We start from the raw sequence: 13,784 nt of genomic DNA, 5'->3' as shown, positions 1-13,784 counted from the left end.
TGGCAGGGGTCTCCACACGGCTGCTCCAGCACCCAGGGCTACATCGGGGTAGCTCCATGTGGCTTCTCCTCAGGAATGTTTTGCAGGAAGTGAGCCTTGCCAGCTGAGCAGGGAACTGGCTAAGGCAGCTGCACCCTGGTCCAACCATCAGAAAGCAAGAGACAGAGAACTAGAAAGACAAGGCTCACCAAACCATTTATCCCTCCAACCTTCAATTAACCCCACGTGTTTATCAACCAGGTTAGCACAACAATCTTTAACTAGCTCATCATCCTGGAAGTTTGATGGGCCAAGATTCTGTTCTCTCTTTTAGTTTGCTCCCGTGTGGTTTGGGCATGCCTGCCCCTCTCCCCAGGCTGTACCTTCAGTGCTGTCCTCTGGGGTGCAGAGGGGGAGGGAGATTTCTAAACCCAAGTAACAGCTGCTTGCTCACTCACTCACTGCCATTGAGTCAATTCCAAGCCACAGCGACATAGAAGAGAGGGCAAAACTGCCCCTTTGGGTTTCTGAGACTTTAAATCTTTCAAGAATAGATAGCCTTAGCATTCCCAAGGAGTGGCTGGTGGGTTTGAACCTTTGACTTTGTGGTTAGCAGCTCCGCCCACTCTGCCTCCTGGGCTCAATTAACAGAACACACTGGGAACGAAAGAATTATAAGCGATCATAAAACTATCCACTAGGTGTCAGCCTTGAGCTGCAATAGGCCGCCTGGGATGTGAAGGAGGAACAGGCCATTACCATTAGGCAGCAAGTGGGTAATGAACAGCTGATACCAAGGGCTCAAGTAGAAAGCAAATGTTTGGGGAATGATGATGGCAACAAATATACAAATGTGCTTGACACAATGGATGGATGGATTGTGATAAAAGTTGTACGAGCCCCCAATAAAATGATTAAAAAAAATCTTTGTGGAGGGAGGTAGGGACGGCAGTTAAGTTTTTTCTATGAGCACAATGACTTGATTTTTCAACGAGAAGCAGTACAATAAATTGGGTTGTGAGTCTCCTCAACACGTTCTAGTGGGTTCCTTTCTCCTTCTGAAGATAACCCCAAATCCTTGCCACCACCTGTAAACCCCTTCCTTCCCTCTTCACCCCCACTTCAGCCTGAGCACACCTGAACTCGTCTCAGAAACAAGGGCACATGTATGGCTGACACTCGTTAGTTCCAAGCACGGCAGCCCTCATCAAAAAGGCTTCTTGGCCATTTTTTTCTAGAACAGCCCAACGACCCGCCCCAACCTCCCCTCCGCACCACATTCTACCCCCTTTCCTTAGCTTTCCTCACATTACTGTCACCACCTGGCCTGTTCTATTTACAGAGAGTTAGGCTCTCTCTGCAATGCTTGCTGGGTAAAAGCAGGCCCTTTGTCTTGCACACTACTTTATTCCCAGAGCCTCGAAGGAGCCTGGCATATAAGAGGTGAGGAGGAAAAATGAAAAGGAAAAAACATGGAATGAATAATTGATCTGAAATAAAACACATTCTGAGAAGATCCCACAGTCCGTAGTTATTCATTTGTTTTTAAGGAGCCTTGATGACATCACGGTTACACATTGGGCTGCGATCCGCAAGGTCAGCGGTTTGGAACCACTGGCCTCTCCTAGGGAGAAAGACGAGGCTCCCGTTAAAGTGACAGTCTCAGTAACCCACAGGGGCAGTTCTACCCTGTCCTACAGGGTTGCTGAGCCAGGATGGACTAGAGAGCAGTGAGGTTTTTATTTAGTAATGTAAGTCAATGAACTATAGGAGGCTACAAGCAAATTATCTTACCAGTGAGGAAAAACAAATCCTTACAGTTAACCAAGTGCATGAATAACAATAAAAGGTCTTCTAGAACAGGCTATATAAATATGACTTCCCACTGTAAACAGGCTGTAACAAGGGCTTTGTGAGTGACAACTATGGAAAAACTGAGGGATAGACACTTCTATACTGTGTGCTGGAGCCCTGTGGTGTAGTGGTTACATGTTGGGCTGTAATCTACATGGTCGCCAGTTTGAGACCACTAGCAACACCATGGGAGAAAAACTGGGCTTTCTACTCCCATAAACTGTTACAATCTCAGGAACCCCCAGCTGTCACTACGAGTCATTAATAGCCCTATGGCAGGGAAGTTTGCTGTGTTTTGTTTGCTTGTTTGAATACCACTGTAGCCCTTCCTTTGCTCCTTACCACTAGAGCGACGATTGTTTGCACCAAAGTTCAAATCTCCTTGGATGTAGGATTTTTCAATATTTTTTTATATTTCTGCAACATAGTTCTTTTCCTTGTGAATAATCTGATTCCCTACCCTCATGCATTTTCCTTTTTGCTCTCAGCAATGGCAGCCACCCAGTTTCCCGTCTCCAGATTCCTCAGCTTGCACTCCTGAAAGGTGTTTCCGGCATTGAGCTCTACATTGCAGTTGAGAGTGCTTTTGCTGTGTTTGCCTGGAAGACTCCAGTGTCATGGTCACCATGCAGACCCCCTACGTCCTTGGGAGAAATTCTTAGGGACTTTTTGCTAATCAACTCAAACCAAACGCACTGCCATCGAGCCAATGCTGACTCACCGCCACCCTATAGGACAGGGTAGAACTGCCCCTTCCAATTTCTGAGACTATTTATGGAATCAGAAAACCCCATTTATCTACCGGGAGCAGCTGGTTTCAAACAGCTGACCTTTCAATTAGCACCCCAACTCATAACCACTAAGCCACCAGAGCTCCCTTTTTTGAAAGGTTGAACAATCTAATAACCCACCATAAGCAGTGGTAGATCATCGAGCCATAGGAGTAACTACAGACCCCTTGGATTCTAACAAGGATCCCCTAGTGTCAGGTTGCTAAACACAAGGTCAGCAGTTCCAACCCACCAGCCACTTCTTGGAGGGAAATGAGGCTCCTGTGCAGATTTATAGCCCAGCAACCTCAAGGGCATTTCTCCTCTGTTGCTTGCTGTGAGTCAGACTTGATGCAATGACAGTGAGTTTGGTTCGGTTTGGACTCTAACCAATTTAATTTCTTTCCAGAACTCTCCACCCTTACAGGTGCTGTCATACTGAGAAGGATGACGGATGCTTCGCTATCCCTGAAAGATGATTTCATAAGAATACATGAGAAAAGCAGATAAATCTTAAATGATTTGACTCTCAACCGTTTGCCTAAAATGCGAGTGATTTCCTTTTATGTGGAAAATAAATGAGTTCCAAGGAGAGGGAATATTTTGGTGGCTTTTCCTTGTGAATCCACCACCCAGGATTTATTTGGCTCTTTGCAGTTGAAGAAAATTTCATTTTACTTCCTGCCAGTTGACAAGCCGATGAATATTCCCCTTGGGACGCTTCCGCCTCTGTTCCCAGGAGTTGGCGCCAAACACACCCCAGGCATAATTCTGCTCATTTATGTCCTCCACTGGTGGAAACATTCCAAATGAACGTGGCCACTTGAAAGGTGCTAATATAATGAAAATGATAAACTCATTTCAGTGGATTTTATTTTCCCCTGGAACAACATATCTGTACAGCCACGGTTTGGTGAGAGGAACAGAAAGCTTATTCAGATAAAAGGCCTAATGAGACCCTGACATGTGATGAATATTGGCCCATGAGATACTCAGAGAACTTGGCTGCTTAGCAATATGATGTCATGGGCGAACTTCAACTAGAAGTAATGCCTCGAGGTATTCAAAGCAGGAAACGGAGCCAACCCCCATCAACTGTGGTACTCAACGTAGTGCTAAATTTCTGCTTAGACCAGTATTTCACGTTTCTCTTATCTTCAAGTGAGTTGTCTCATGGGTGGGGAGGGGGGGGTTGAAACCAGGCAGTGTTTGAGGATAGAAAATGCTTGCCCCTTCCAAGGTTCTATGAAAGTCACAAACTGATCAGATGATGAGCCAGAGGAAATTTCTTTCTTCTTTTTTTTTTTACAATAATCCTGGGAAATGACTGGGAAACGCGGCTTCTGTAGCTATATTGAGCAGAGCTTGTTCTTTTTGCTGTTTGTCATTTTTTTTAAATCACTTTATTGGGGGCTCATACAACTCCTATCACAATCCATACATACATCCATTGTGTAAAGCACATTTGTACATTTGTTGCCCTCATCATTCTCAAAACATCTGCTCTCCGCTTAAGCCCCTGGCATCAGGGGGGAAATTTCATTTTTTTAAGGAGAAAAGTCTTAAAGAGAACCCCAGAGAGTTGTCCAGAAGAAGAGCTTCATGTACAAGTTAGTCAACTTCATAGTCAAAGTGCCTGAGTTTTCTCATGAAAATCCGGTTTGGATGACCACGTGTCTGGCGTATATTTCTTTCTCCAGCCCTCCCCTCCGGGCTATCATCCATAATGTTCAACTTGCCTGCCCTCCACTGGGTGGTTAGGTGCCGCCCGGCTGCTTCCAACTCACAACAAACTTATGTCGAGCAGCACAAAACATTTGCTCAGGCAGCGCCATCCTCACGGCAGCTGTGGGTGAGCCCACTGCTGAAGTCACTGTGTCGGTCCCTCACACCGCGGGCTCTTCCTCGTTTTCAGCGACCACGCATGGTGTCCTTCCCCAGGGACTGGTCGCTCCTAATAACATGGCCAAAGGAAGCCAGACGACGCCTCACCATCCTTGCTTGTAAGGAGCATTCTTGCCTGTACTACTTCTGCTGGCCACCCAAAGCCATCATTCAAATGTGCCCTTTCCTCTCCGTCTTCCTCTGCCATTGTCCGGTTTTCACAAACATGTAGAGCGCCTCAATTCAGTCTCAAAAAGGAGGAGCTGTATTTAACACTAAAGAAATAAGCCTCAAAAGTGCCAATCAGGTGTGACCTCAAATTGGATCATAGATTTGGCTGTGCTGAGTTTCCTGGCCTCTGGAAGCGCACTGGCCTCTCCTCTGCCGCCCATCTCCACGCTAGCCGCCCCCCTGCAAGGAGCCCTCTGTGCCTGCTCTCCTGGGCAGAGAATGTGGGCCAGGCCTGTGGACTTCACAGCCAGTTAGAGAACCAGCCTGCCTCTGCTCCCAAACCTTGCTCTCCCTGTGGCCACACCAAAGCATGCTGTCCCCAAGGAGCAGGGCATTCCCTATTCTCTGACCTCAGCCACATGCCCCTACAGGATTTATCAAATGTCCTGCATTTGAGGAATTTGGGGGCAGCAAGAAATAGAGACACGTTGTTCTCCAATTTGCAGGTGATCCTCATATGAATCCCTCACCAGGAAGGACCTTGTGGAGGGGATGTAGGGTGACACCAGACCCCATCCGGAACCCACTTTACATTCTCTATGCCATGACTCAGACCTAATGTGGCAGACACCAAAACCCCAAACCAGTTGATGTTTGAGACACAAGTGATCAGCATTCAAAGCCAAATTGCCCAGCGAAGAGGTGGAGGCCCTTGCTGCAGCCATAGCAACGGATGTGAGTAGCTACCTGAACCTGGGCAATTGGCCTTGACCCATCTGGCAGATGACAGCAGCTTTTACTGTGGTGTCTGCCGGAATGTCAAGCAGAGCTTTGGTTGGGATACGCCCTTGCTAAACAATTGAGGATGGGGAGAGAAAACAGAGTCCATGCTAAGAAGTAGGAGTAGCTTTTCTTGGACCACACAACAGCATGCAGAAGTCTCACCTTGGTCAAATATAAGAGACAAGAGTTCTAAAACCGATTGTGGGGATGATTGTGCGACTCTGCTTGATGTGGTTGAACTATTGAATTATTTAACATGAATTACATGCCAATAAAACTTGGGGGGTGGGGGTAAGAAGAAATGGGAGAGAGGCTTTTCTAGGATCTTGACTCGTAAGGGACTTTCTCTGGGACTTCAGAAGTCCTAGTGGAGAAGGTAAGGAGACAGCACCAGGAAAGGTGTGCTGCACAGCAGGTTTTTCTTCAAGCATCGACCAGAGGGCAGCCTAGTATGGGAGCTTTTTAGTAGTAATAGGCATGGCCCACCTTTGTTTCTCAGACCCTATTGAGAAACTAGCAATCCAGGATTTCAGACCAGAAAATAAGAGGGACATGGGGACAGTGGCATCCCAGATACATGGCCAGAACCATGTATTCCCTATCTCCGTGAGCGGTGTTACCCACTTGTCCAGGCAGAAACCCGGGGATTTTTCCCCCCCACAGTTATCATACATTTTTAACAGTCTTACTGGCACTTCATCCACATCTCATACAATTCATAGTCAATCATATCAAGAAGTATTGTACAATCATTACCACAATCAATTATTGACTATTTTCTTCTTTTTTTTGAGTTGTAAATATTATTTTTTTTAACTCACACAATGTTGCATGAGACATTTGCTAGTTTTAATATATCCATAGGATTAATACTCTTACGGAGTACATGGGAAAGTGCAGAACTAAAGAAGGAAATTATCTGAAAACAAAAGCACACGTTTCTTAGGATTTAAAAATATTGCACATAACGTGGAACAGAAATTACTGGCTGTTTTTACAAACAGAATGAGGTATTAGTCAATCTCTAGATACAGATGAGTGGAAGGAGGAACCACAAAACACATAAATCCGTATTAAAACTTAAGAGTGTCAACAAGTAAGAAAGAAATATGAAAAGATGTGTAAAGTGGCTATGATTTCAACACTACAAAACCATTCGCTGGCAGCCAAACACGTAACTATCTCTTGGCAATAGCTCATGGTTTCAAGTTACTTTCAACCTAAATGACTACAAGCTTTCCTCTAGCCGACTCCATCTGCTGACGGAGGTAGTCCTGGGTTTAAGTATCAAGCCACACAAGAGCCTTTCTAGAGTGAGCTTAGGAAAAATGCCAAGAAAAAAAAACTGTTTCACTCTTCTGGAAAGTTAGATTTCTAAATTGCCCGGTGGCAATTAACCACGATACTGCTCTCCTTTGCTGAATGACTCAATGACACAGTACCAAGTACATATAGGGACCCAAGTCAGAGATGCTGCAGCGCATGCAGTTTTAAATTAGTAAAGGCTCCGCTGCAACATTCATTCAAGGTTACAAAACTGAAATCTACAGTAATTTTTAAAGTTTAGTCTTTGTATATTATCAGGAAAATTCAATCTTTTCTTGGTAGTAAGACTGACCACATTGATAAGCCCAAAGGCAAATAGATTAAAACAAAAAAGCCAGGTAAATCTATACCTTTTTCTTTTAAAAGAACCTTCACTATTCAGAGAAATTATTATGATTTCTCTAACTAGATGAATGTTGTTGATCGAAAATAATTTACACATATTTAATGGCTATATTATGTTGTTCAAAGAAGTGAAATCATGCACTTGTCAAAATAGTTCACACAAAAAAATGTTTTTCATCAAATTTACCGAAGAAGAGTCAACTAGTTGGACAGGCCAAGAACACACTACTGTCCAGAACAGTCAGTGTATGTGGTGACCATGTTTCCACTTCGCTGAGTGATAGTCCTGCAGCGCTTGCTCGATCCGTGGAATCTACTGTCAGTCTGCACGGTATGCTGACTGTTAGTGTCAAAGCCACGGAAAGAACACATTTTCTCCATATCTTCAAACCTGTCATCGAACAGTCCGCCTCCAACAGAAAACCCCTGGAAGCGATGCCTTTGTCTACTGGAACCATCCTGGCGAGTCTGGACGTGCTTTTCAAAATGCTTCTTGGACCGAGTGTTTTGGTTTTGATAAAAAAACCCAAAGTCTTTAAATAAGTCATCAAAGTTGAAGTTAAATGATCGCTCAAAAGAACTTCCACTGCCTCTTTGTCCCTTACCATTCGTAAAAGCACTGTGTCCACCTGTATCATACTCTTTTCTCCTATTTGCATGAGAGGGTTTCATATGCTTCTGCAATCGCTCTGAATTTTGCTTCAGCATCAGGGCTCTTATTCTTGTCAGGGTGGTACGTCATAGCCAACTTGTGAAAGGCCTTCTTGATGTGGCGCTCTGATGCTGGCGTTGGCACACCTAAGCTATCATAGTAACTTTTTGAGGCCGGAATTAATTCTGTTATCATTAAAATGCAGATTGCAAAGTTGAAAACTGACTGGGGAGTAGCCATTTCTGATACCCGCGGCCTCCAGTTGCCAGCCCGCGTCCCTCTGCCGCTTGCTCGCCACCACCACCGCTGCATCCTCTCAGAGCCGCTGCTGCAGCCGCCTAAAGGGAAGACCTACACGAAACGCTTCCTCCTTGGCTCCGCCTCCCCACGTGACCCAAAGGCCCTATGCGCATGTGGAAAACTTCGACTATTTTCTTCTTCCTTGTACTTATTTTGTGTACTTTTTTAATCATAGCAAAAATATACACAACAAAACATTTTCCAATTCAACAGCTTCTATATATAAAATTCAGGGCCTTTGATTATACTCTTCATGTTATACAACTATTATTAATATCCTTTTCCAAATTATTCCACCACCATTAACATAAACTCATTGCCCCCTAAGCAAAAACCCTTCCTCCTTCACCATGGTAACCATTGTTCAAGTTTTGTTTGTTCTTGGTTTTCTTGATATAATAGTCACATATAATACACTTCCACAGTGAAATCACTTTGCGTTGTATATACATCACAATCAGTTCTAATGCTTCCTGCCCCTCCTGCATTCACTGTTTGCTCCCCAATTCCCCTCCCGCTCCCCACCCTCAACCCCATCTCCAGGAAACCATTCCATTAGTCATGGTCTCTAAGCATCCACCCTCTGTGCTTCATAAACTGGGAAACCTAACAGAAATAATCAAAATAAAATTTTAAAACTAAAAAAATGAAAATATAACAATAATAGAAAGATAAAAATAAAGCGTAAGGAAGGTTCCAAGATGGTATCCAGGTAGAATTGCCCGCCCCGTGCTCCTGCTTGTAGATCAGAAAATTAAGAGGTAAGGAGGCCAGTAGTGAGGGGCAGGGTCACAGTCTGCGGTCACAGTTCACAATCACAAAGAGTTGGAAACAAACGAAACTTCCATCAGCAGATGAATGAATTAAAAAACGCTGGCACAACTGGTAAAGATAGTAACTGGAAACACAGGGAATCCAGGGCTGGTGATCCCTTCAGGACCAGTGCTGAGAGTGGTGATACTGGGAGGGTAGAGTAGAAAGGGGAAGCCGATTACATGGATCTACATATAACCTCCTTCCTGGGGGACGGACAACAGAAAAGTGGGTGAAGAGAGACGTTGGGCAGTGTAAGATATGACAAAATAAAAATAAGTTATAAATTATCAAGGGTTCATGAGGGAAGGGGAAAGGGAGGGGGAAAATGAGGAGCTGATACCAAGGGCTCAAGTAGAAAGCAAATGTTTTGGGAATGATGAGGGCAGCAAATGTGCAAGTGTGCTTGACACAATGGATGTTTGTATGGATTGTGATGAGTTGTACCAGCCCCCAATAAAATGATTTTTAAAAAACGCTGGTACATACATACAATAGAGTATTACACATCCCTAAAAAGCAGTGATACAATGGATGGATGGATTTTGATAAGTTATATGAGTCCCCGATAAAATTATTTTTTTAAAGCAGTGATAAATGCATGAAGCACATCGTTGCACGGGAAGAGATGGAGGAAATTGTGCTAAGTAAGCCAAGCACAAAAGGACAAGTATACCATGAGCCCACTGAGGTGAGTTCCAAAGCACAGGGAGCATAGGGGAAAGTCCCTAGATGCATGAATTCCCAGGGCAAGGTCCAGGCACTCTGGCAGGGGTCAGACCCAACCCAGGAATGCATACGGCATCCAACTAAAAAAGGGGGAGAAAGAAAGCAACAAAAAAGAGGATGTGGATAGTGGGGGAACAGGACACTAACCCACCCACAGGGAGGGTACTGTTTGTGTGTCCACAGGAAAGTGAGAGAGGGACCAGGCCTCAACCTGGTATTCCAAGCCTTGAGGGCAACAGAACTGGCAAAAAGCAACGAACTAACCAAGAGGTCTCTGGGGCTGACACAAATACCAGCTAGGTGGAACCCCTCCCACAAGATCGCACTACAGAGGACAGCACTGAAGCTACAGCCTGGGGAGCGTGGTGGGTCTGCCTAGATCACACAGGAACAAACTAAGAGGGAGGGAGGCAGAGAGAACCACATCCTGGCCCACCAAGCCTCAATGACAACATTCCTGCTTGGAGCAGCCAAGGCACAGAGAGGACTGTAGGGCCAGCCCCATCGAGAGACACCACATGGGCGCACGGACGCACAGCGCTACGGAGGACAGCACTGGAGACACAGTTCGAGAATTGTGCCTGGTCCGACCACCCGCGCCCACCCCACCACCACTACCCCCGCCACACACACTGGGGCAGCACATGAAGGGAGCACAACAGAGCAGCAAGGGGAGCAAATAACAGTCCCTGAGGAACCCCCAAAATAGACTTCCGTCTTGGAGGGCAGGGCTTGGCACCTCCTCAGACTCGATTGGAAAACATACATCAGGTCAGCAGACAGACCTGGAACTAATTATAGGCCTTTTCCCCCTCCTTTTACTTCCTTTTTTCATGTCTATCTATATAAGATAGGCAAGATAAACAATCCCAAGGAGAAAACAATAGAACCTAGAGTTCCGTGGGGACAAAGGAGAAGGAGGAGTTGGAGCCAACAAATCCAGGTACAAAGGAACAAGAGATCTAAAATCAATAGTGAAAAGGGTGTAGGACGCCTGGTGAGGCTTGATCAAGTGCTATGTAGCTGCAAGGAATTAGAGAGCCAAATGAAGATCAAACATGATAGTGGAACAGGAGGATAGTAAGAGAGGAAAGAATTAGGAGGCAAAAGACATTTATGAAAGTATAAATATAGGCATGTATATTACTATATAGTGATGGGGATGTAGATCCATATACAAAAATTTATAGGTTAAGTATTAAGGTAGCAGACAGACATTGGGCCTCTACTCAAGTGCTGGGGCCTGTTAACTGGTCAGGAGCCTGGTAGTGCAGCAGGTTATGAGTTGTACTGCAAACCACAAGGTCAGCAGTTCAAAACTACCAGCTGCTCCACAGGAGAAAGATAAGGCTTTCTACTCCCATAAACATTTAGTCTTGGAAACCCACAGGGGCAGTTCTAGTCTGTACTATAGGGTTGCGATTAATCAGAGTGAGATTCAATGGCAGTGAGTTTATTAATTAGTCTCTCAAGCCTCTGGTCCTTTAATGAAGTATCCTTTGGGAAGTTTTGGCATGACTTGGCTTAAGGTCTTTCAATGGCTGTCTGTGACCTTTACTATAAAGCCCAAACAGCTTCAAGCTGCAACTTGTCCTGGATGCTGTTATCGGTCTCCAAATGTCAGTTACATCACCTCCTCTAGCTTTGATGGCCCCTCTCTAGGTTAGATGCTCATCGCCATTTCCATAACCTTTGAAGTGCTTACCACATTTTGCAATGACTACTGGACTGCATGATCATCTCCTCCAACCGCAGTCCTTCAATGCAAGGGCTATGTCTTTCATCTCTGGACTCAAGGCACTTGATAGCGCCTAGCCCCTGGGAGGGTCTCCAAGGGCCAGTGACACAGAAATGAACAGAGGGTTCCTGGGCTTGACAGTACAGTGGGTAAAACAGCTCCAAAAAAGCCACAAAAGCTGTGTGACAAATGTACCATCAAAATGCCATGCAAACTCCTTCCGTTTCTGTCGTTTTATCATCGATTGTATATGGCATGGTCTCAGCTAGTTGTTGCTTGGATTGTGTCCCCAAACACTGTGAGCCTAAGACAGGGGGCTGTTGGCCCAGGACAAAGGCTGTGTTCTACACATCTTTGCAACTGCACTGCTTTACACAGATTTTGACCTATAAAGGTGTGTCCCTGAAGTATGCCCTTCCTGAGGAGCAGGAACTTTGGGGGTTTCATAGTGTTAAGTCCTTCCATGAAGGAAGCCCGGTCCCACTCCCAGACAATGGCATCCCATGTACAGCCTCCAGCCAATCGACAGCAGAGGCTTGTGTGTCACTGGTAAGGTTGAGTAGAGTTTTCTGCACAAGACACATTAAGAAGGCCTGGAATCTACTTCCCCAAATCTGCCAACGAAAAAACCTTTTGGACTACAATGGCCTGATCTACAAGCCATCCTAGGAATGGCCAAGGGCCAGGTAGCATTTCACTCTGCTGCACATGGAGTTACTGGGAGTCAAGGCTGATTCTGTGGCAGCTAACAAGGAGAGGCAAGGAAAGAAATCTAGAGAGCAAATGGACATTATCGTTGAACAAGAAGATCACTTCCTGGAAAGAACGGGAAAGATATTCCGAGCAGACAGCATGGCCAAGGCAAAGTGGCAGTACAGTTTGGGGGGGGCCCCTGATGAACACAGCTGGCTTTAGGATGATCCCCCAGAGTATATTAAAGACCAGGGATATAGTGCCATGTCACACCATCCACTCAGCCATCCTCAAATGTCCCAAGAAATGCACAACAAAGTGACAGACCTATCCTAGGTGTCCTATAAACTAGAGGATTCCTCCTGGCAAGGACAGCTGCATAACCTCACACATCACCTACATGAGGTCAGCGGCTCACAAAATAGGGCACTGTTTCCTTTTCTTCACTTCTGACTAGAGACCACGTGCTAGCCTGCCCCAAATTCAAACTGACCTGGGGATGAGACCACCGTGGTCATCTTCCCTACTCCTGGATTCTTTATAACACAGCAATTTATTTCAGGAATTATCATCTGATTATTCAGCAGGGTTCAATAAAATTAGATATTAAAAAATATAGATCTCAGGAGAAGGGAAAAACATCAGACCTAGTAACTTCATAAAACGGAATTGCAGTTGACAACGGTTCTGGGGAATATTCCATGTCAAATGGAGCAGGCTTTTGGAGCTGAAAAAAGCACCGTGAACTCTGGTCCTTTGTTGTTGAGCCAAACCCTTTCAAATTCACAGAATGCAATGATTGAAATCACAAGACTTCATTTTGGTTTGTATTTTTAATTTATAGAAACGTGCCTGAGGGGGCTCACACATGCCAGATACACTCTTAGCAGCTGAATCCTCACGTGCCGATAGTTCACTTTGTCCTGTTTGGCATGCAGGGGTGGGGAGGGGTGTCTTCGCATGCTCCGTCTGTTCTATAGGAAGAGTGAAAGTGGGCTTCATGTCTTCCGTGTCCATCGATGTTGCACTGTTCGGCCTTCTAGAAAGAAAACGGATGCATCCTGCTGTTTATTTTAATAAGCTAAGATCGGAGGGTGAAAATGTCAAAAGCACAGAAGAGTGGAACTAGCAGACTCTGGTTCTGTGTTGTCTGAAACTTTAACTAAGGGACTTCAGACTAGAATATTCCTTGCAATTATGTGTACATGTGCATTTGCAGCCCACTATAAAGAATTCTTTCCATCGAGAACAGGGGAGAAAAGGTGAAGATGTCATGAATGTTGAGTTGAGGAACACCCCACTAGGGAAGGGATGCCTAAAGACAGTCCCAAGTGTGGGGAAAGATCTTCGTAACAAGCAAGCCAGACAAGGTTTCAAAGAACGTCTGGGAACATCAAATAGCTCTTTGTCTTGCGGTAAGAAGGAGTGTTGAAAAAAGTCTACCATGATTGTTGGCCTGGTTCTAACTCCTTTCTCACCAAATTTCAGATATATTGATATTGGCATTGTCTCCCAAAAATGCCAAGTCTGCTTATTCAAGGAGGCTTCAAAAAGCTAATGGGAAAATGAAATTAAGACAGTGGAATTTCCCCAGTCATTTTTGAAGGCCCTTGTATAATTTACACACACACACACACACACACAGCAATAATTAACTTTTATGTAGTCCTTCTAGTTAGCCTTTGTAATGCCCCCACCCAAATGATGGACTATGCAGATGACGCACTTGTGCCCACACCCCACTCCC

General features: G+C 45.0%; 1 pseudogene; it reads right to left on the bottom strand.

Moving 5' to 3' along the window:
• Positions 1 to 7,337: 7,337 nt before the first annotated feature.
• On the bottom strand, positions 7,338 to 8,004 carry LOC101649848 (annotated as a pseudogene).
• Positions 8,005 to 13,784: the final 5,780 nt, after the last annotated feature.

Source organism: Echinops telfairi, unplaced genomic scaffold, assembly GCF_000313985.2.
Source record: "Echinops telfairi isolate 266 unplaced genomic scaffold, ASM31398v2 ScPeMD7_7410;HRSCAF=8448, whole genome shotgun sequence".
NCBI lineage: Eukaryota > Metazoa > Chordata > Mammalia > Afrosoricida > Tenrecidae > Echinops > Echinops telfairi.
The sequence above is the reverse complement of the archived record's forward strand: the minus strand, read 5'-3'. Positions and strand labels throughout refer to the sequence as shown.